Here is a 21341-nt window from a genome sequence, read left to right as displayed (position 1 = left end):
TGATGTGGATAGAGGAGAATTAGTCCTTCATGTTAATGAGGACTACCTTGTGTTTAAAGTTCAAAGATCTTCCCCTGCATCCATGGATAAGAAGCATATAATGCTTCAATCACTTATCCCAGCACAGAGCACAGTAAAACCCCCACACAAACTCTAAGTTTGGTGTTGGGAGGCCAGCATCAAGCTCTGAGCCCCTGTGAAGCTCTTTAAGAGATTCACTGTCAAGCTATTGACACTAAAGAAGCGCTTATTGTGAGACAACCCAATTTTATTTAACTATGTTTATTTTCATTTTCATTTTATTTTCTATTGTTATTTTATGTTTTCTTTAGGTTTATGATCATGTGAAGCAGAAAAAAATAGTTGCATAAATAAAACAGAATAAAAATAGAACACCCTGTAGTAAGACCAAAGCTAGCGTTAAACGCTAGTAATGGCATCAGGATGGGCGTTAAACCCCATGGAGGCATCCATTCTGGCGTTTAATACCAGAAATGGCTAACAGATTGGCGTTTAATGCCAGAAAAGGCTAACAGATTGGCGTTTAATGCCAGAAAGGCAAACAGACTGGCGTTTAACGCCAGAATTGGCAAGAAGACAGGTGTTAAATGCCAGAAAGAAGCATCAGGCTGGCGTTTAACGCCAGAAAGGGCAGCATTACTGGCATTAAATGCCAGTAATGGCATACATTTGGGCGTTTAAACGCCCATGAGGAGCAGGGATTCGAAATCCTTGACCCCTCAGGATCTGTGGGCTCCACAGAATTCCTACCTACCCCACCTCATTCTCTCTCCTTTTCACACTTTTCTATACACTCTTCTCCAAATACCCTCACCCAATCACCTCTATTTCTCTTCCAAAAAACATCATACAACCCACCAACCCCCACCCATTCAATTATAAAACTATTTCCCTCCCAAACCCAACCCATTCACACGAAACCCCTCTCTACCCTACCTCTATATATACCTCTCATATCCACCTTCATTTCCACCCAACACAAACACTATAACCCCCTTGGCTGAAACCTCTACACCCTCTATCTCTTCTATTTCTTTCTTCTTCTACTCCATTCTTTCTTATTTTGCTCGAGGACGAGCAAACCTTTTAAGTTTGGTGTGGAACAAAGCTCTGTTTTTTGTTTTTCATTACCACTAATGGCACCCAAAGCCAGAGAAACCTCTAGAAAGAGGAAAGGGAAGGCAATTGCTTCCACCTCTGAGTCATGGGAGATGGAGAGATTCATCACAAAAGTCCATCAAGACCACTTCTATGAAGTTGTGGAAAAGAAAAAGATGATCTCCGAGGTCCCTTTTATGCTTAAAAGAAATGAGTATCCAGAGACTCGATGTGAGATTCGGAGAAGAGGTTGGGAAGTTCTAGCCAACTCTATCCAACAAGTCAGAATCTTAATGGTACAAGAGTTCTATGCCAATGCATGGGTCACCAAGAATCATGATCAAAGTGTGAATCCAAATCCAAGAAATTGGCATACCATGGTCCGAGGGAGAATCTTGGATTTTAGTCCGGAAACTCTGAGGTTGGCACTCAACTTGGCAATGATGCAAGGAGATTCACACCCTTTCACTAGAAGGGTCAACTTCGATCAGAGGTTGGACCAAATCCTTACGGACATTTGTGTGGAAGGAGCACAGTGAAAGAGAGATTCTAGAGGCAAGCCTGTCCAACTGAGAAGGCCTGATCTTAAGCCCATAGCTAGAGGATCGTTGGAGTTTATCCAACATTCTATCATTCCTACTAGCAACCGGTCCGAAGTAACTGTGGACCGAGCCATCATGATCCACTGTATCATGCTTGGGGAGGAAGTGGAAGCTCATGAGATAATTCCTCTAGAGCTGTACAAGATGGCGGACAAGTCCTCCACTTTGGCAAGATTAGCCTTTTCACATCTCATTTATCACCTATGCAATTCAGCTGGAATTATCATAGAGGAAGATATCCTCATAGAAGAGGACAAGCCCATCATTAGAAAGAGGATGGAGCAAACTAGAGAGCCGGCACACGGACCTCAACAAGATCATGAGGAAATTCCTCATCAAGAAATCCCTGAGATGCCTCAAAGGATGCACTTTCCTCCACAAAACTATTGGGAGCAACTCAATACTTCTCTAGGAGAATTGAGTTCCAACATGGAGCAACTAAGGATGGAGCACCAAGAGCACTCCATCATCCTCCATGAAATCAGAGAGGATCAAAAATCCATGAGGGAGGAGCAACAAAGGCAAGGAAGAGACATAGAGGAGCTCAAGCACTCCGTAGGATCATCAAGAGGAAGAAGTAGCCGCCGTCACTAAGGTGGACCCATTCCTTACTTTCCTTGTTTTATTGTTATTTGTCTGTTTTTATGTTTTATTTTCTGTCTGAGTCTTATCTTTATTACATGATCATTAGTGTTTAGTGTCTATGTATTAAGGCTATAAATGATTCTATGAATATCTCACCTTACTTAAATGAAAAATTTTATTTGAAAAAGAAAAGAAATACATGAATTTCGAATTCTATCTTAAGAATAGTTCCATTATTTTGATGTGGTGGCAACACTTTTTTCTCTGAATATATGATTAAACAGTGCATGTTTGAAGTTGGAATTAAGAAAGTTGGCTCTTGAAAGAATAATGAAAAAGGAGACATGTTATTGGTAATATGAAAAATCATAAAATTAATTCTTGAAGCAAGAAAAAGCAGTAAAAAGTAATAAAATAAAAAAAATCTTACAAATAATAATAATAATAATAATAATAATAATAATAATAATAATAATAATAATAATAATAATAATAAAAAGCAAGCAGAAAAAGCCAATAGCTCTTTAAACCAAAAGGCAAGAGCAAAAAGCCAATAACCCTTTAAACTAAAAGGCAAGGGTAAAAGGATCCAAGGCTTTGAGCATTAATAGATAGGAGGGCTCAAAGGAAAAAAAATCCTGGCCTAAGCGGCTCAATCAAGCTGTCCCTAACCATGTGCTTGTGTCGTGAAGGTTCAAGTGAAAAGCTTGAGACTAAGCGGTAAAAGTCATGATCCAAAGCAAAAAGAGTGTGTTTAAGAACTCTGGGCACCTCTAACTGGGGACTTTAGCAAAATTGAGTCACAATCTGAAAAGGTTCACCTAGTTAAGTGTCCGTGGCATTTATGTATCCAATGGTAATACTGGAAAACAAAATGCTAAGGGTCACGACCAAGACTCATAAAGTAGTTGTGTTCAAGAAATTAAAAAGAAGTTAACTAGGAAAATCAATAATATTATCTGTATTTCTGAGTTCCTAAAGATGCTAACATTTCTGAACTCCAATGGATAGTGAGATGCCAAAACTATTCAGAGGCAAAAAGCTACTAGTCCCGGTGATCTAATTGAAGCTGAGCTTCATTGATAATTTGAAATTTATTGTATATTTATCTTCTTTTTATCCTACTTTGTTTTTTTTGGTTGCTTGGAGACAAGAAACAGTTTAAGTTTAGTGTTCTGATGAGCGGATATTTTATACGCTTTTTAGCAATATTTTTATATAGTTTTTAGTATGTTTTGTTTAATTTTTATTATATTTTTATTAGTTTTTATGCAAAAATCACATTTATGGATTCTACTTTGAGTTTGTGTATATTTTTGTAATTTCAGGTATTTTCTGGCTGAAATTGAGGGATCTGAGCAAAAGTCTAATTCAGAGACAGAGAAAGGACTGCAGATGCTGTTGGATTTTGACCCTCCTGCACTCAGAAGCATTTTTTTGGATCTATAGAAGCTCAATTGGCACGCTCTCAATTGTTTTGGGAAGCTAACATCTTGAGCTTTCCATCAATCTATAATAGTTTATACTTTGCCTGAGATTTGATGGCCCAACACTGGCCTCAAAACGCCCACCAGAGACCTTTTTCTGACGTAAAACTCCCAAACTGGACCCTCACCTAGCGTTAAATGCCCAAAATTTCACCAAAGTTGGCGTTTAACTCCAGTAAAGGCATATGCACGTGGAAGCACTCAAATCTCAGCCCAAACTCTCACCAAGTGGGCCCCGAAAGTGGATTTCTGCATTATCTACCTTAGTTATTCATTTTCTGTAATCCTTAGTAACTAGTTTAGTATAAATACTACATTTATCTATTGTATTTGTGTCCAGTCTTTTGGCCGGCCTCTTGGCCGAGTCCTTGGAACACCAATTTACGTTTCATTTATGTATTTTCAACGGTGGAGTTTGTACACCTCATAGATTAAGGTGAGGAGCTCTGCTGTGTTTCATGAATTAATACAACTACTACCATTCTTCATTAAAACCACGCTTGATTCCATTCTAAGATATATTCTCGTACTTAATCTAGTTAAGTCAGAATGAAGGGGGTGACCCGTGATAATCACCTGTGACATTCGTTGCTATCTTAACCAAGATCCGCGTGCCTGACAACCACTAGCGGTCTACATGAGCTCAACGTAGTCAATGGGTGACAGCTTGATTATATATCTCTTGGGGTGCCTAATTCCTAACTTTTGATAGGCTGACTCCCAGAAACCTCGGATCAGTTAAAAGAGGGAGATTAGGGACCAAGTGGTAGAGGCTAGAATCAGAATGCAGCATCCCGAGATCCGGAAGGTCTAAATCTTGTCTGTGGTATTCTAAGTAGGATCAAGGAAATGATGGACTGCAAGGGCTTCAAACTCCCGTGTATTGGGCGCAGTGACAGTGTGCAAAAGACAATGACCATTTGTTCTATTCCGATACAGCGAGAACCGCCTGCTGATTAGACGTACGTTAACCCGTGCCTATTATTTTTCACTGAGAGGAAGATTGGCGACCGAAAGGCGTTTAATCACATACAGCTTGCCGTGGAAGAGACCATTCGTGTTTGGAGACGAAGACAGTAAGAAAGTAGAGATTCAGAAGAACAAAGCATCTCTGAACTCTTAACTGAGACTCATACCAGTAAATATATAAGTTTTTTTCTATTTTATGTTTATTTATCATTTTAAATACAAAAACTCATAACCATTATAATCCACCTGACTAAGATTTACAGGATAACCATAGCTTGCTTCAAGCCGACAATCTCCGTAGGATCGACCCTTACTCACGTAAGGTATTACTTGGACGACCTAGTGCACTTGCTGGTTAGTTGTACTCGAGTTGCAATGATTGGTTGCAATTCGGTCGCACCAAACAGCACAGACCACCCGCTAGCACGATATTGTCTGCTTTGGCACACAAGGCCTCACGGTTTTGCCTTTGACGATAGGGATGATAACCGAAGCCCCCCACACTCGCTCGTCAAAATACGTCATACTAGGGAAAGGTATCCATACCCTTATAAGGCATGCTTCGTTCTCCTCCCCAACCGATGTGGGACCTTACAATCTATCCCCCTAAAGGAGCCCAGCGCCCTCGCTGGCATATCGATCCGAGCTCTGGATCTGATACCATCTGTAATAACCCAGACCACCCGCTAGCACGATATTGTCCACTTTGGCACACAAGGCCTCACGGTTTTGCCTTTGATGATAGGGATGATAGCCGAAGCCCCCCACACTCACTCGTCAAAATGCGTCATGCTAGGGAGAGGTATCCACACCCTTATAAGGTATGCTTCATTCCCCTCCCCAACCGATGTAAGACCCCTAATTATCCTAAGTCTTATCTCACGTCGTAAAGCAAAGGTTACGACAGTTGTAAGGCTTATACATAGTATATAGAAAGAAATAATATATTCTAGAAGCCCGATGAAAGATTAAGCTCAAAAATCGGAGAAGATCCGAGAAGATCGGAGAAGATCCGAATCTCCAAAGGAGCCACAGCAGTCATGATGTTATCTTTCAAGCCCCTTTGATACTTAACGCATTTCCAGCTTTTGTAGGTCTCCGGGGCACCCTAACACACCCTAGAGAACCTACAGAGCTCCTCAAATCGGCTAGTATAGTCCGCCACAGACAAGGAACCTTGCTTTAGCTACATAAGTTCCATCTCCTTTGCTTCCCTTGCAGATTCCGGAAAGTACTTCTTATAAAAAGCCGTCTGGGGAGGATTGTAAGGTCCCACATCGGTTGGGGAGGGGAACGAAGCACGCCTTATAAGGGTGTGGATACCTCTCCCTAGCATGACGCGTTTTGACGAGTAAGTGTGGGGGGCTTCGGCTATCATCCCTATCGTCAAAGGCAAAACCGTGAGGCCTTTTGTTCCAAAGCAGACAATATTGTGCTAGCGGATGGTCTGAGCTGTCACAGATAGTCTACCACCCAGGTTCATAACCTGCTTTGACGATCTTGCAAGAAAGTTTCTCACTCGATTCTCAATCCAGAAAGACAAAGTCAAGCACGCTTCAAGCCTTCTAGGGGTCAAATAGGAGGTTGGAGAAACTCTTCGAGCTTATATGAAAAGATTCAACAAAGCCTGCTTGGAGATCCAAACTCTGCCTCCAGAAGTAGTGATAATTGGGCTAGTTAATGGCCTCAAAGAAGGACCATTCTCTCAATCCATATCAAAGCGACATCCGACCTCCTTGTATGAGGTACAAGAGCGAGCAGAAAAGTACATCAACATGGAGAAAAATGCCTGACTAAGAGAACTTGCTCCAAGACAGAATCTTCCTTACCAGACTCGGGATAAAGAGAAAGAATCAAAGAAAAAGGATGAGTATAGCTCAAACAAGTCTCAAAGGTATCATAACTATACCCCCTTGTGAGTATCCCTTGTTAACATTTACAGAGAGATCTGCCATACTGGTGCACGAAATCGTGATTGTTCATTCCCCAGAAACGACGCCAAAAACTTGGTACGCACGTTCATAACCTGAATTCTTCTTCACAACTCCGCACAACTAACCAGCAAGTGCACTGGGTCGTCCAAGTAATAAACCTTACGTGAGTAAGGGTCGATCCCACGGAGATTGTCGGCTGAAGCAAGCTATGGTCATCTTGTAAATCTCAGTCAGGCAGATTCAAATGGTTATGGAGATTTGATAATTAAAATATAAATAGAATATAAAATAAGATAGAGATACTTATGTAATTCATTGGTGAGAATTTCAGATAAGCGTATGGAGATGCTTTGCTCCTTCTGAATCTCTGATTTTCTACTGCCTTCATTCAATCATTCATACTATTTTCCATGGCAAGTTGTATATTGGGCATCACTGTTGTCAATGGCTACTTTCCATCCTCTCAGTGAAAATGGTCCAAATGCGCTGTCACCGCACGGCTAATCATCTGTCGGTTCTCGATCATGTTGGAATAGGATCCATTGATCCTTTTGCGTCTGTCACTACGCCCAACACTCGCGAGTTTGAAGTTCGTCACAGTCATCCCTTCCCAGATCCTACTCGGAATACCACAGACAAGGTTTAGACTTTTCGAATCTCCGGAATGGCCGCCAATAATTCTAGCTTATACCACGAAGACTCCGATCTTTCGGACTGGAGGCTAAGAGATACACACTCGATCTAAGGTAGAACGGAAGTGGTTGTCAGGCACGCGTTCATAGGTTGAGAATAGTGATGAGTGTCACGGATCATCATATTCATCATGTTGAAGTGCAAGCGAATATCTTAGAATAGGAATAAGCTTGAATTGAATAGAAAAACAATAGTACTTTGCATTAATTCATGAGGAGCAGCAGAGCTCCACACCTTAATCTATGGTGTGTAGAAACTCCACCGTTGAAAATTACATAAGTGATAATGGTCCAGGCATGGCCGAATGGCCAGCCCCCTAAACGTGATCAATGATCAAAAGTGATACAAAGATAGTCTCAAAAATGATCCAAAGATTCGAAATAAATCACTGAAAGTAGTTTTTATACTAAACTAGTAGCAAGGGTTACAGAAAATAAGTAATTGATGCAGAAATTCACTTCCGGGCCCACTTGGTGTGTGCTTGGGCTGAGCATTGAGCTTTCATGTGTAGAGACTCTTTTTGGAGTTAAACACCAGGTTGTAGCCTGTTTCTGGCATTTAACTCTGATTTGCAACCTGTTTCTTGCGTTTAACTTCAGAATAGGGCAGGAAGTTGGCGTTTGAATGCCAGTTTGCATCGTCAAAACTCGGGCAAAGTATGGACTATTATATATTTCTAGAAAGCCCTGGATGTCTACTTTCCAACGCAATTGAGAGCGCGCCAATTGGGTTTCTGTAGCTCCAGAAAATCTATTTCGAGTGCAGGGAGGTCAGAATCCAACAGCATATGCAGTCCTTCTTCAGCCTCTGAATCAGATTTTTGCTCAAGTCCCTCAATTTCAGCCAGAAATTACCTGAAATCATAGAAAAACACACAAACTCATAGTAAAGTCCAGAAATGTGATTTTTATTTAAAAACTAATAAAAATATACTAAAAACTATGCACAATACCAAACATAAATTGTTGCTTGTCCCCAAGCAACTGAAAATCAAATAGGATAAAAATAAGAGAATATACTATAAATTCCAAAATATCAATGAAACTTAGCTCCAATTAGATGAGCGGGACTAGTAGCTTTTTGCCTCTGAATAGTTTCGGCGTCTCACTTTATCCTTTGAAGTTCAGAATGATTGGCATCTATAGGAACTCAGAATTTAGATAGTGTTATTGATTCTCCTAGTTCAGTATGTTGATTCTTGAACACAGCTACTTTGTGAGTCTTGGCCGTGGCCCTAAGCACTTTGTTTTCCAGTATTACCATCGGATACATAAATGCCACAGACACATAACTGGGTGAACCTTTTTTAGATTGTGACTTAGCTTTGCTAGAGTCCCCAATTAGAGGTGTCCAGGGTTCTTAAGCACACTCTTTTTGCTTTGGATCACGACTTTAACCCCTCAGTCTCAAGCTTTTCACTTGACACCTTCACGCCACAAGCACATGGTTAGGGACAGCTTGGTTTAGCCGCTTAGGCCATGATTTTATTTCTTTAGGCCCTCCTATCCATTAATGCTCAAAGCCTTGGATCCTTTTTGCCCTTGCCTTTTGGTTTAAAGAGCTCTTGGCTTTTTCTGCTTGCTTTTTCTTTCTCTTTTTTTTTCTTTTATTTTCGCCATATTTTTTTTCGCAAGCTTTGTTCTTCACTGCTTTTTCTTGCTTCAAGAATCAATTTTTTGATTTTTTAGATTATCAAATAACATTTCTCCTTTTTCATTATTCTTTCAAGAGCCAACAATTTTAAGATTCATAAACAACAAATTCAAAAATATGCACTGTTCAAGCATTCATTCAGAAAACAAAAAGTATTGTCACCACATCAAAATAATTAAACTAATTTCAAGGATGAATTCGAAATCATGTACTTCTTGTTCTTTTGTTTTTAGAACATTTTTTTATTTAAGAGAGGTGATGGATTCATAGGACATTCATAGCTTTAAGACATAGACACTTAAACACTAATGATCGTATAGTAAAGACACGAACATAAATAAAACATAAGGCTCAAAAATAAAAAAAACAGAAAAATTAAATAGACAAGAAGATTAAGGAACGGGTCCACCTTAGTGAGGGTGGTGTCTTCTTCCTCTTGAAGAACCAATGGTGTTCTTGAGCTCCTCTATGTCTCTTCCTTGCCTTTGTTGCTCCTCCCTCATGGCTCTTTGATCTTCTCTAATCTCATGGAGAATGATGGAGTGCTCTTGGTGCTCCACCCTTAGTTGTCCCATGTTGGAACTTAATTCTCCTAGGGAGGTGTTGATTTGTTCCCAATAGTTTTGTGGAAGAAAGTGCATCCCTTGAGGCATCTCAGGGATTTCATGATGAGGAATTTCCTCATGCTCTTATTGAGGTCCATGAGTGGGCTCTCTTGTTTGCTCCATCCTCTTTTTAGTGATGGGCTTGTCCTCTTCAATGAGGATGTCTCCCTCTATGTCAATTCCAGCCGAATTGCAAAGGTGACAAATGAGGTGAGGGAAGGCTAACCTTGCCAAAATGGAGGACTTGTCAGCCACCTTGTAAAGTTCTTGAGGTATAATCTCATGAACTTCCACTTCCTTCCCAATCATGATACTATGGATCATGATGGCCCGATCTATAGTAACTTCAGACCGGTTTCTAGTGAGAATGATTGAGCGTTGGATGAACTCCAACCATCCCCTAGCCACTGGCTTGAGGTCATGCCTTCTTAGTTGAACTGGCTTGCCTCTTGAGTCAATTTTCCATTGAGCTCCTTCCTCACATATGTCTATGAGGACTTGGTCCAACCTTTGATCAAAGTTGACCCTTCTAGTGTAGGGGCGTGCATTTTCTTGCATCATTGGCAAGTTAAACGCCAACCTTACATTTTCCAGACTGAAATCTAAGTATTTTCCCCGAACCATTGTAAGCCAATTTTTTGGATTCGGGTTCATACTTTGATCATGGTTCTTAGTGATCCATGCGTTTGCATAGAACTCTTGAACCATTAAGATTCCGACTTGTTGAATAGGATTGGAGAGAACTTCCCATCCTCTTCTTCTAATCTCATGTCGGATCTCTGGATACTCACTCCTTTTGAGTTTGAAAGGGACCTCAGGGATCACCTTCTTCTTGACCACAACTTCATAGAAGTGGTCTTGATGGACCTTTGAGATGAATCTCTCCATCTCCCATGACTCAGAGGTGGAAGCAATTGCCTTCCCTTTCCTCTTTCTTGAGGTTTCTCTGGCCTTAGGTGCCATTAATGGTTATGGAAAAACAAAAAGCAACACTTTTACCACACCAAACTTAAAATGTTTGCTCGCCCTCGAGCAAAAAAAGAAGGAAAATAGTAGAAGAAGAAGAAAATGGAGGAGATAGAGGGGAAGTGTGTATTCGGCCAAGGGGGGAAAGAAGTATTTGTAATGTGTGAAAATGAGGTAGAGTTGAGGGTTTATAGGGATGGGGGAAGGGTTAGGTTTCGTGTATTAGGGTTGGGTTTTGGGAGGGAAAGGATTTTGAATTTGGAGGTAGGTGAGGTTTTTAGGGAAAAGTGGATGGATGTGAATGGTGAAGGGTATTTGGGGAAGAGTTATGGATGTGATTGGTGAGGGGTATTTGAGGAAGAGTGTTATGAAAGGGTGTGAAGAGGAAAGAAGAAGAGGTGGGATAGGTGGGGATCTTGTGGGGTCCACAGATCCTGAGGGGTCAAGGACTTAGCATCCCTGCTCCTTTTAGGCGTGCAAAACGCCCTTTGAGTGCACTCCTGGCGTTAAACGCCAATCTGGTGCTTGTTTCTGGCGTTTAACGCCAGCTTTTCTCCCATTTTTGGCGTTAAATGCCAAGTAGATGCTCTGTTCTGGCGTTAAACGCCAGTCTAGTGCCTGTTTTTGGCGTTAAACGCCCAAAATGGTGCCAGACTGGGAGTTTAACGCCCATTCTACTACTTTTACTGGCGTTTAAACGCCAGTAAGCTCTTCCTCCAGGGTGAGCTATTTTTCATGTTGTTTTTGATTCTGTTTTTGATTTTTCAGTTATTTTTGTGACTTTATATGATCATCAACCTAAAGAAAACATAAAATAGCAATGGAAAATAAATAGATATAATTAAATAACATTGGGTTGCCTCCCAACAAGCGCTTCTTTAATGTCAATAGCTTGACAATGAGCTCTCATGGAGCCTCACAGATAATCAGAGTAGGTTTGGGGCCTCTCAACACTAAACTTAGAGTTTGGTTGTGGCCTCCCAACACCAAACTTAGAGTTTGGTTGTGGCCTCCCAACACCAAACTTAGAGTTTGAATGTGGGGGTTTTGTTTGACTCTGTATTGAGAGAAGCTTCTCATGCTTCCTCTCTATGGTTACAGAAGGAAAACATTGAGTCTTGAATACAAGGTAGTCCTCATTCAACTGAAGGACCAACTCTCCTCTATCAACATCAATCACAGCTTTTGCTGTGGCTAGGAAGGGTCTGCCAAGGATGATGGATTCATCCTCATCCTTCCTAGTGTCTAGGATTATGAAATCAACAGGGATGTAAAGGTCTTCAACCTTCACTAGCACTTCCTCTAGTAGTCCATAAGCCTGTTTCATGGATTTATCTGCCATCTCTAGTGAGATTCTTATAGCTTGTACCTCAAAGATTCCCAGTTTTTCCATTACAGAGAGTGGCATGAGGTTTATCCCTGACCCCAGGTCACACAGAGCTTTTTCAAAGGTCATGATGCCTATGGTACAAAATATGAAGAATTTTTCGGGATCTAGTTTCTTCTGAGGTAATGTCTGTCTCATTAATGCACTCAGTTCATTGGTAAACAATGGGAGTTCATCCTCCCAAGTCTCAGTACCAAATAACTTGGCATTCAGTTTCATGATTGCTCCTAGATATTTAGCAACATGCTCTTCAATGGTATCTTCATCCTCTTCAGAGGAAGAATATTCATCAAAGCTCATGAAAGGTAGAAGGAAGTTCAATGGAATCTCTATGGTCTCTGTATGAGCCTCAGATTCCTTTAGTTCCTCAAAGGGAAACTCCTTTCTGTCCAGAGGACGTCCCATGAGGCTTTTCTCACTAGGACTCACGTCCTCCTCACTCTCTCCAGGTTCGGCCATGTTGGTCATTGTTATGGCCTTGCACTCTCTCTTGGGATTTTCTTCTGTATTGCTTGGGAGAGTACTGGGAGGAGTTTCAGTAATCTTCTTACTCAGCTGACCCACCTGTGCCTCCAAATTTCTAATGGAGGACCTTGTTTCATTCATGAAACTTAGTGTGGTCTTGGATAGATCAGAGACTATGGTTGCCAGGCCAGAATGGCTCTGTTCAGAATTCTCTGTCTGTTGTTGAGAAGATGATGGAAAAGGCTTGCTATTGCTAAACCTATTTCTTCCACCATTATTATTATTAAAGCCTTGATTAGGCTTCTTTTGATCCTTCCATGAGAGATTTGGATGATTTCTCCATGAAGGATTATAGGTGTTTCCATAGGGTTCTCCCATATAATTCACTTCTGCCATCGCAGGATTCTCAGGATCATAAGCTTCTTCTTCAGAAGATGTTTCTTTAGTACTGTTGGATGCAGCTTGCAATCCATTCAGACTCTGAGAAATCATATTGACTTGCTGAGTTAATATTTTGTTCTGAGCCAATATGGCATTCAGAGTATCAATTTCAAGAACTCCCTTCTTCTGAGGCGTCCCATTGTTCACAGGATTCCTCTCAGAGGTGTACATGAATTGGTTATTTGCAACCATTTCAATGAGTTCCTGAGCTTCTGTAGGGGTTTTCAGATGAAGAGATCCTCCTGTAGAATGGTCCAATGACATTTTTGACAACTCAGACAGACCATCATAGAATATACATATGATGCTCCATTCTGGAAGCATGTTAGTAGGACACCTTTTTATCAGCTGCTTATATCTTTCCCAAGCTTCATAGAGGGATTCTCCTTCCTTCTGTCGGAAGGTTTGGATTTCCACTCTAAGCTTGCTCATCTTTTGAGGTGAAAAGAATTTGGCCAGAAAAGCACTGACCAGCTTATCCCAAGAGTTCAGGCTATCCTTAGGTTGTGAATCCAACCATGTTCTAGCTCTGTCTCTTACAGCAAAAGGAAAAAGCATAAGCCTGTAGACCTCGGGATCAACTCCATTGGTCTTGACAATGTCACAAATTTGCAAGAATTCAGCTAAAAACTAATGAGGATCTTCCATTGGAAGTCCATGAAACTTGCAATTCTGCTGCATTAGAGAAACTAATTGAGGCTTAAGCTCAAAGTTGTTTGCTCCAATTGAAGGAATTGAGATGCTTCTTCCACAGAAGTCAGAAGAAGGTGTAATAAAGTCACAAAGCATCTTCCTTGCATTGTTAGCATTGTTATTGGGTTCGGCCATGTCTCTTTCTTTTTCGAAAATTTCTGTCAGATCCTCTCCAGAGGGTTGTGCCTTAGCTTCCCTTAGCTTCCTCTTCAGAGTCCTTTCAGGTTCAGGGTCGGCTTCAACAAGAATGTTCTTATCCTTGTTCCTGCTCATATGAAAAAGAAGAGAACAGAAAAGAAGAGGAATTTTCTATGTCACAGTATAGAGATTCCTTTATGTGAGTAGAAGAAGAGAAGAATAGAAGAAGGAGAAGAGAAGAACTCGAACACAGAGGAGAAGAGGTGGTTCGAATGATGAGTAAAAGAGGAATATTAGTAGATAAATAAATAAATAGAAGGAGATGAGAGAGAGAAGAATTCAAAAATTACGTAAAATAAAAAAAAATATTTTTGTTTTTATTTTAAATATTAGTTAGAATTCGAAAATTAAAAATAGAAATAAAATTAAATTAGAATTTAAAACAATTAGTTAATTAAAAGGAAATTTGAAAAAGTAGGGAGGAGCTTTCGAAAATTAGAGAGAGAAAATTAGTTAGGTGGTTTTGAAAAAGATATGATTGAAATAAAAAGCTTTTAAAATCAAACAAAAATTCAATTAGTTAATTGAAAAGGATTTGAAAATCAATTTTGAAAAGATAAGAAGTTAGAAAAGATTTTGAAATTGATTTTGAAAAAGATATGATTTGCAATTTAATTTGAAAAATATTTGAAAAGGAAATTTAAAGAGATTTGATTTTGAAATTAAAGTTGATTACTTGACTAACAAGAAACTAAAAGATATGATTTTAAAATTCAAATATTGAACATTTCTTAATAGGCAAGTAACAACTTAAAAATTTTTTGAATCAAAATATTAAATGCTAGTAATGAATTCAAAAATATGAAACAAAATAAGAAAAAGATTTTTGAAAATCAATTTGAAATTTTCAAAAATATGAAAGAAAAAATAAAAAAGATTTGATTTTTGAGAAAGATTTAAAAAAGATAGAATTTTTAAATTGAAAATTTGACTTGATTCATAAGAAACAATTAAATTTTAAAACTTTATAACTAAATCAATTCAAATTTTCGAAATTTATGAGAAGAATAAGAGAAAGATATTTTTTTTTATTTTTGAATTTTTAATGAGGAGAGAGAAAAACACAAAATTGACACAAAACATAAAAATTCAAGATCAAAACACATGATGCATGCAAGAACACTTTGAATGTCAAGATGAACACCAAGAACTTATTTTTGAAAATTTTTAAGAAAAGAAAAACATGCAAGGCACCAAACTTAGAAATTTTCAAACTTTAGACACTAACAAATTGAAAATGCATAAGAAAAACAAGAAAAGACACAAAACATGAAAATGCAAAGATCAAACAAAGAAGTTCATCAAGAACAACTTGAAGATCATGAAGAACATCATGCATGGGTTTTATAAAATTTAAAGAAATAAAAAAGATGCAATTGACACCAAACTTAAAATTTGACACAAGACTCACAAGAAACAGAAAATAATTTTTGGTTTTTATGATTTTGTTAAATTTTTTTGTATTTTTCGAAAATTAATTGGAAAAAGAGAAATAAGGATTTCAAAATTTTTAATAAGAATTCCAGGAATCATGCAATGTTAGTCTAAAGCTCCGGTCCAGGAATTAGACATGGCTTCAGAGCCAGCCAGACTTCAACAAATCATCATGAAACTCTAGAATTCATTCTTAAAAATTTTGAAGAACAGAATAAAAATATTTTTTTTTCGAAAATAAAATAACAAAAAAAAAGCTTAAAATTAAAATAAAGTTACCTAATCTGAGCAAGAAGATGAACCGTCAGTTGTCCAAACTCGAACAATCCTCGGCAACGGCGCCAAAAACTTGGTGCACGAAATCGTGATTGTTCATTCCCCAGCAACGGCGCCAAAAACTTGGTACGCACGTTCATAATCTAAATTCTTTTTCACAACTCCGCACAACTAACCAGCAAGTGCATTGGGTCGTCCAAGTAATAAATCTTACGTGAGTAAGGGTCGATCCCACGGAGATTGTCGGCTGAAGCAAGCTATGGTCATCTTGTAAATCTCAGTCAGACAGATTCAAATGGTTATGGAGATTTGATAATTAAAATATAAATAGAATATAAAATAAGATAGAGATACTTATGTAATTCATTGGTGAGAATTTCAGATAAGCGTATGGAGATGCTTTGCTCCTTCTGAATCTCTGATTTTCTACTGCCTTCATTCAATCATTCATACTATTTTCCATGGCAAGTTGTATATTGGGCATCACTGTTGTCAATGGCTACTTTCCATCCTCTTAGTGAAAATGGTCCAAATGCGCTGTCACCGCACGGCTAATCATCTATCGGTTCTCGAACATGTTGGAATAGGATCCATTGATCCTTTTGCGTCTGTCACTACGCCCAACACTCGCGAGTTTGAAGTTCGTCACAGTCATCCCTTCCCAGATCCTACTCGGAATACCACAGACAAGGTTTAGACTTTTCGAATCTCCGGAATGGCCGCCAATAATTCTAGCTTATACCACGAAGACTCCGATCTTTCGGACTGGAGGCTAAGAGATACACACTCGATCTAAGGTAGAACGGAAGTGGTTGTCAGGCACGCGTTCATAGGTTGAGAATAGTGATGAGTGTCACGGATCATCATATTCATCATGTTGAAGTGCAAGCGAATATCTTAGAATAGGAATAAGCTTGAATTGAATAGAAAAACAATAGTACTTTGCATTAATTCATGAGGAGCAGCAGAGCTCCACACCTTAATCTATGGTGTGTAGAAACTCCACCGTTGAAAATTACATAAGTGATAATGGTCCAGGCATGGCCGAATGGCCAGCCCCCTAAACGTGATCAATGATCAAAAGTGATACAAAGATAGTCTCAAAAATGATCCAAAGATTCGAAATAAATCACTGAAAGTAGTTTTTATACTAAACTAGTAGCTAGGGTTATAGAAAATAAGTAATTGATGTAAAAATCCACTTTCGGGCCCACTTGGTGTGTGCTTGGGCTGAGCATTGAGCTTTCATGTGTAGAGACTCTTTTTGGAGTTAAACGCCAGGTTGTAGCCTGTTTCTGGCGTTTAACTCTGATTTGCAACCTGTTTCTGGTGTTTAACTTCAGAATAGGGCAGGAAGTTGGCGTTTGAACGCCAGTTTGCGTCGTCAAAACTCGGGCAAAGTATGGACTATTATATATTTCTGGAAAGCTCTGGATGTCTAATTTCCAACGCAATTGAGAGTGCTCCAATTGGGTTTCTGTAGCTCCATAAAATCCATTTCGAGTGCAGGGAGGTCAGAATCCAACAGCATATGCAGTCCTTCTTCAGCCTCTGAATCAGATTTTTGCTCAAGTCCCTCAATTTCAGCCAGAAATTACCTGAAATCACAGAAAAACACACAAACTCGTAGTAAAGTCCAGAAATGTGATTTTTATTTAAAAACTAATAAAAATATACTAAGAACTAATCAAATTATACTAAAAACTACTTAAAAACAATGCCAAAAAGCGTATAAATTATTTGCTCATCACATACCGAAAAGCTTCCACCTCCTCAGCCCATCAAAAAAAAGAATGGTGGAAGTCAGACGGAATACTACAAATATCACAAAATATATGGATATTTCTACCAACGATTGCTACGACTTGATAAATATGATAGAAAAACTGGTTAGAGAAGGTCAGTTAGAAAGATACTTGGTAGAAAGATTGGACGAGCAGGGAAAAGGAAAAGAGAGGAGGAAGATAAGGGTCGACGAGATCGACCACCACAAACTCCTAATAGACACATCCACATGATAGCTGGAGGATTTGCAAGAGACGGAATAACTAAGTCTTCTCACAAAAGGCATTTGAAAGAAGTCTATCAAGTCGGGGAGGAGGTCGAAGCCCCCCCGATTTGCCCACTATTTCCTCCATGAAAGAAGATGCGCAAGGGATAATACTGGGGCATGATGATCCTGTCGTGATCACAATGATACTTGCTAATATAAAATCTCCATAGGACTTTGGTGGACCAAGGAAGCTCGGCTGATATCTTGTTTAAACCTGCCTTCGACAAGCTAGGGTTGGAAAAAAAGGAACTTATGGCATACCCCGACACTCTTTTTGGGTTGGGATATAGTGATATACGCCCATCCGACCTTTTGGCTTCATTCCATTACACACCACTTTTGGTAAAGGTATGAAGTCCAGAACTTTGAGTATAGACTACATTGTAGTTAACGTAGGTCGGACAACATTAAACCGACTTGCTGCGGTCGTCTCCATCCCTCATCTTTGTATAAAATTTCTAACCTCAGGAATAGCCACCGTTAGAGGAGATCAAAAATTGGTAAGAAAATACTACAATGAAAGCATGAACCTACGTGGATGTACAAAAGAAAAAGAAGTCAATACCATCGTGCTCGGTTGGTGTCCGAACACGAGAAGAATTGAGGCCACAACTTAAGGGAAAGACTGAAGAAGTTCATATCGGAGATCAAGCCAGAAAAACGACAAGCATAGGAGCATGATTCTGAAAACTAGACCGAACCAGCCGGTCCAACCAGAAACTGGCGATGAAAACAGTCCGGTCCTATAAGTAAAACAGCTAATTAGAGGAACCGCTAAAAAATTGTCAAACCGGCCCAAAAACCAGCCGATTCTTTCTAAACTACGTCGTTTTGAATATTTAAAAAAAAAACAACACATGAGTCACGCCCCTTCCCTAACCCCCTCATTCGTGCGTTTGTCACTCTCACTCAGCAAAGAACCCTCCTTTTTCAAAGTTCAAAAAGACAAAAACCCAAAACCAAAACCCTAGCTTCTTCAACGGTTCCACCGCCGCCGTCCGTGGTTGTAGGCACCTCCACGGCTTCCCTCTTTGCCAAGTTTCTGAGACCAAACCCTCTGTTCTAGCTCTGCTCGGTGTCCATCCTCCTGCGGCTTTTCTGTTCGAGCTGCTCACCGTCGTGTTGCCGCTTACCGTCTCGTTGTTGTCTTGCTCTCTGTTGCGCTCCACCGATGTCAAGCTCCATGATGCGTGGCAGAAATTAGACCAATTAAGAGATTATAATATAAGAACAGCGTTGCGAGTATAGCTCTTAACCAGCAAAAATCCACCTCACCAATTTAGAAAAGGTTGTCACAAAAGTTTAGAATAAAAATACTGGGAGTATGAGTCCCAGGTCGTCTCCCAACGAGTTGCTAGAAAGGGTGCTAATTTATTAATCAGGAGTTTTCCGAGAATTTTGAGAGTTGAGTAACAGAAAATAAATAATTGTAATTTAAAAAAAGAAATATATTCTAATTAAAAAGCCTTGACTGGGGGAATGATTAATTGGAAGTTCTGTCCTTGTTGGAATTCTCTCAAGTGTAGTATAAAGAGGTTGTTGTTTTCACTTAGTTAACCCTTACTAAATAATGAAAAGTCAAGTGATTGAGCTAACTCTTATTCGCAAATTCTAGTCCTCTCCCGTGGGAAGGTCTAGCGTTAGTAAATATAGAATTAGCCAACAATTTCCAATTTAACTAATCACTTGAGCATTCCAACTCAAGTGTCTCCTCTTAATCAACCCCATGCCAAGTAGGGAATCTACACTATTGACATGGATACCATCTTCGTTAGTGGGAGTTTGGAATAGGAAAGAGACATAATAATTTAAATAAAATAGAGATTCAAAATTAATTAAAAGTAAAAGTAATCCTTTGCATTAACAATCCATGAAAATAATCCAATTACCACTCTAAACAAGAATTAAGAATATGGAATAAATAAATAAAAGAGTAAGAAAATAAACTAGAATAGTATCTTCAACGGAGGTGATGACTCTTCAATATCCAAAAGCAAAAGCAATCAAACTAATAATCTATGAAGGTAAAGAAAACCTAGAGGAAGAGTAATTTCTCTCTAGATTCAGATCTAAAAACCTAAAAACTATGCTAATGAGAATGTGTGTATGTCTTTTCTGAGTCTCTGCATGTTCCCTGTCTCTATTGTGTTTCTGGGCCAAAAACTAGGTCAAAACTCGGCCCGAAATCGCCCCCAGTATTTTCTGTTATTTCTGCAGATTGCGCAGGTCACGCATACGCATCAGTCACGCGTGCGCGTCATTTGGCGAATTTTCTTGTCATGCGTACGTGTCAGTCACGCGCACGCGTCATCTTGCAAAACTCCAATTCATGCGTACGCGTCAGGCACGCACACGCTTCGCTGCAAATTTCTTCATATCGCGCGCTCACGTGAGCTATGCGTGCGCATCTATGCTCACTGGTCATCTCCTTAGTTTCTTATGTTCCTTCCATTTTTGCAAGCTTCCTCTCTATTTTCTAAGCCATTCTTGCCCTATAAAGTCTGAAACACTTAACACATGGATCACGGTATTGAATGGTATAAAAGAGAATTAAAATATACTAATTAAAGATCTCTAGGAAGCAAGTTTTCAACCATAAAACAGAACTAGGAAGGGATTGTAAAATCATGCAAATCATATGAATAAGTAGGTAAAGACTTGATAAAACCACTCATTTAAACACAAGATAAACCATAAAATAGTGGTTTATCACTCCACCGCTATCGAAAGTTAGTGACAATGCTTACAGGATTTTTCCTTTTAGCTTTGTTCTGATTACAAGGATTTTGTGTTGTTGAAAGTATTGATGAAAATGGCTTTGTTATGATTTCTGATTTCTAATTCCTGATTTCAATATCATTGTGGAAATTATTGATGAAAATTGCTTTGTTATACTGCTACTGCTGCTGTTTCTAAACTCTGATTCCCCAAACACATGCCATTTATATCCCTTTCTTTTGTTAAAAGCCCCCTTGAAGTTCATTTTTTCGAATTAGGGTGTTTGAAATTTTTTATTTGGTAATTTCCTTCTGGATCATTAGAAAACTGACGAGCTTAAAGGTGTTTTGAAAAGGGAAATCTTGAAGGTTAAGGTACAATTTCCCTTTTAAGTGTTTCACGAGAGAAAGCTTGAGTGTTTAAGAAATATATCTTAGATTTCTTGCTATAGCGGCACTTATATTCAATACTAAGAAGAAAATACGTGATTACTACAGTTTGACTTGAGAAATAGCTAATAGTTGTTTTGGACTACCAGTGATCAAGGAGCAACATCTGTTGAAATTAATTGTTTTGCACTCGTGCAGTTTGCATATTAGTATTCTTTTTTGTATTAAAACTATTGATATAATTACATTGACTTTCACATCATTAACATTTATGTTATCTATCTACTCTGAAGTAACAATATATGTCAAAACAGGGCATACTTTCTAGTGCCAAAGAACATTACCAGGCAAGGATAGAACTGTGATAATCTTTTCATATTTTAGTCTATGTTTTCTAGCTTAGCAATTGGATTGTCAGTTGATTTTAATATGATCATGCTACTATTGTTTATAGTAATACTGTTTGATACCCTATGATACTTTCATCCTAACCCATAAATGCTGATGAACTCACCTATATATTTCTTGTGTGGATTTTTTTCCTGAATTATTTTTTGGGGGGTTGATTCCTTTTATGAGTATCTACTTAAAGCTCATATCCTTTTTGGGAAGGATGACTTTTTGGAGAATTTTTCATTCTGCTTATGTTTCTGTGAAGAAATATTTTAGATATG

Source organism: Arachis hypogaea, chromosome 15, assembly GCF_003086295.3.
Source record: "Arachis hypogaea cultivar Tifrunner chromosome 15, arahy.Tifrunner.gnm2.J5K5, whole genome shotgun sequence".
In the NCBI taxonomy this organism is placed as follows: domain Eukaryota; kingdom Viridiplantae; phylum Streptophyta; class Magnoliopsida; order Fabales; family Fabaceae; genus Arachis; species Arachis hypogaea.
This window is presented reverse-complemented; position numbering follows the sequence as displayed.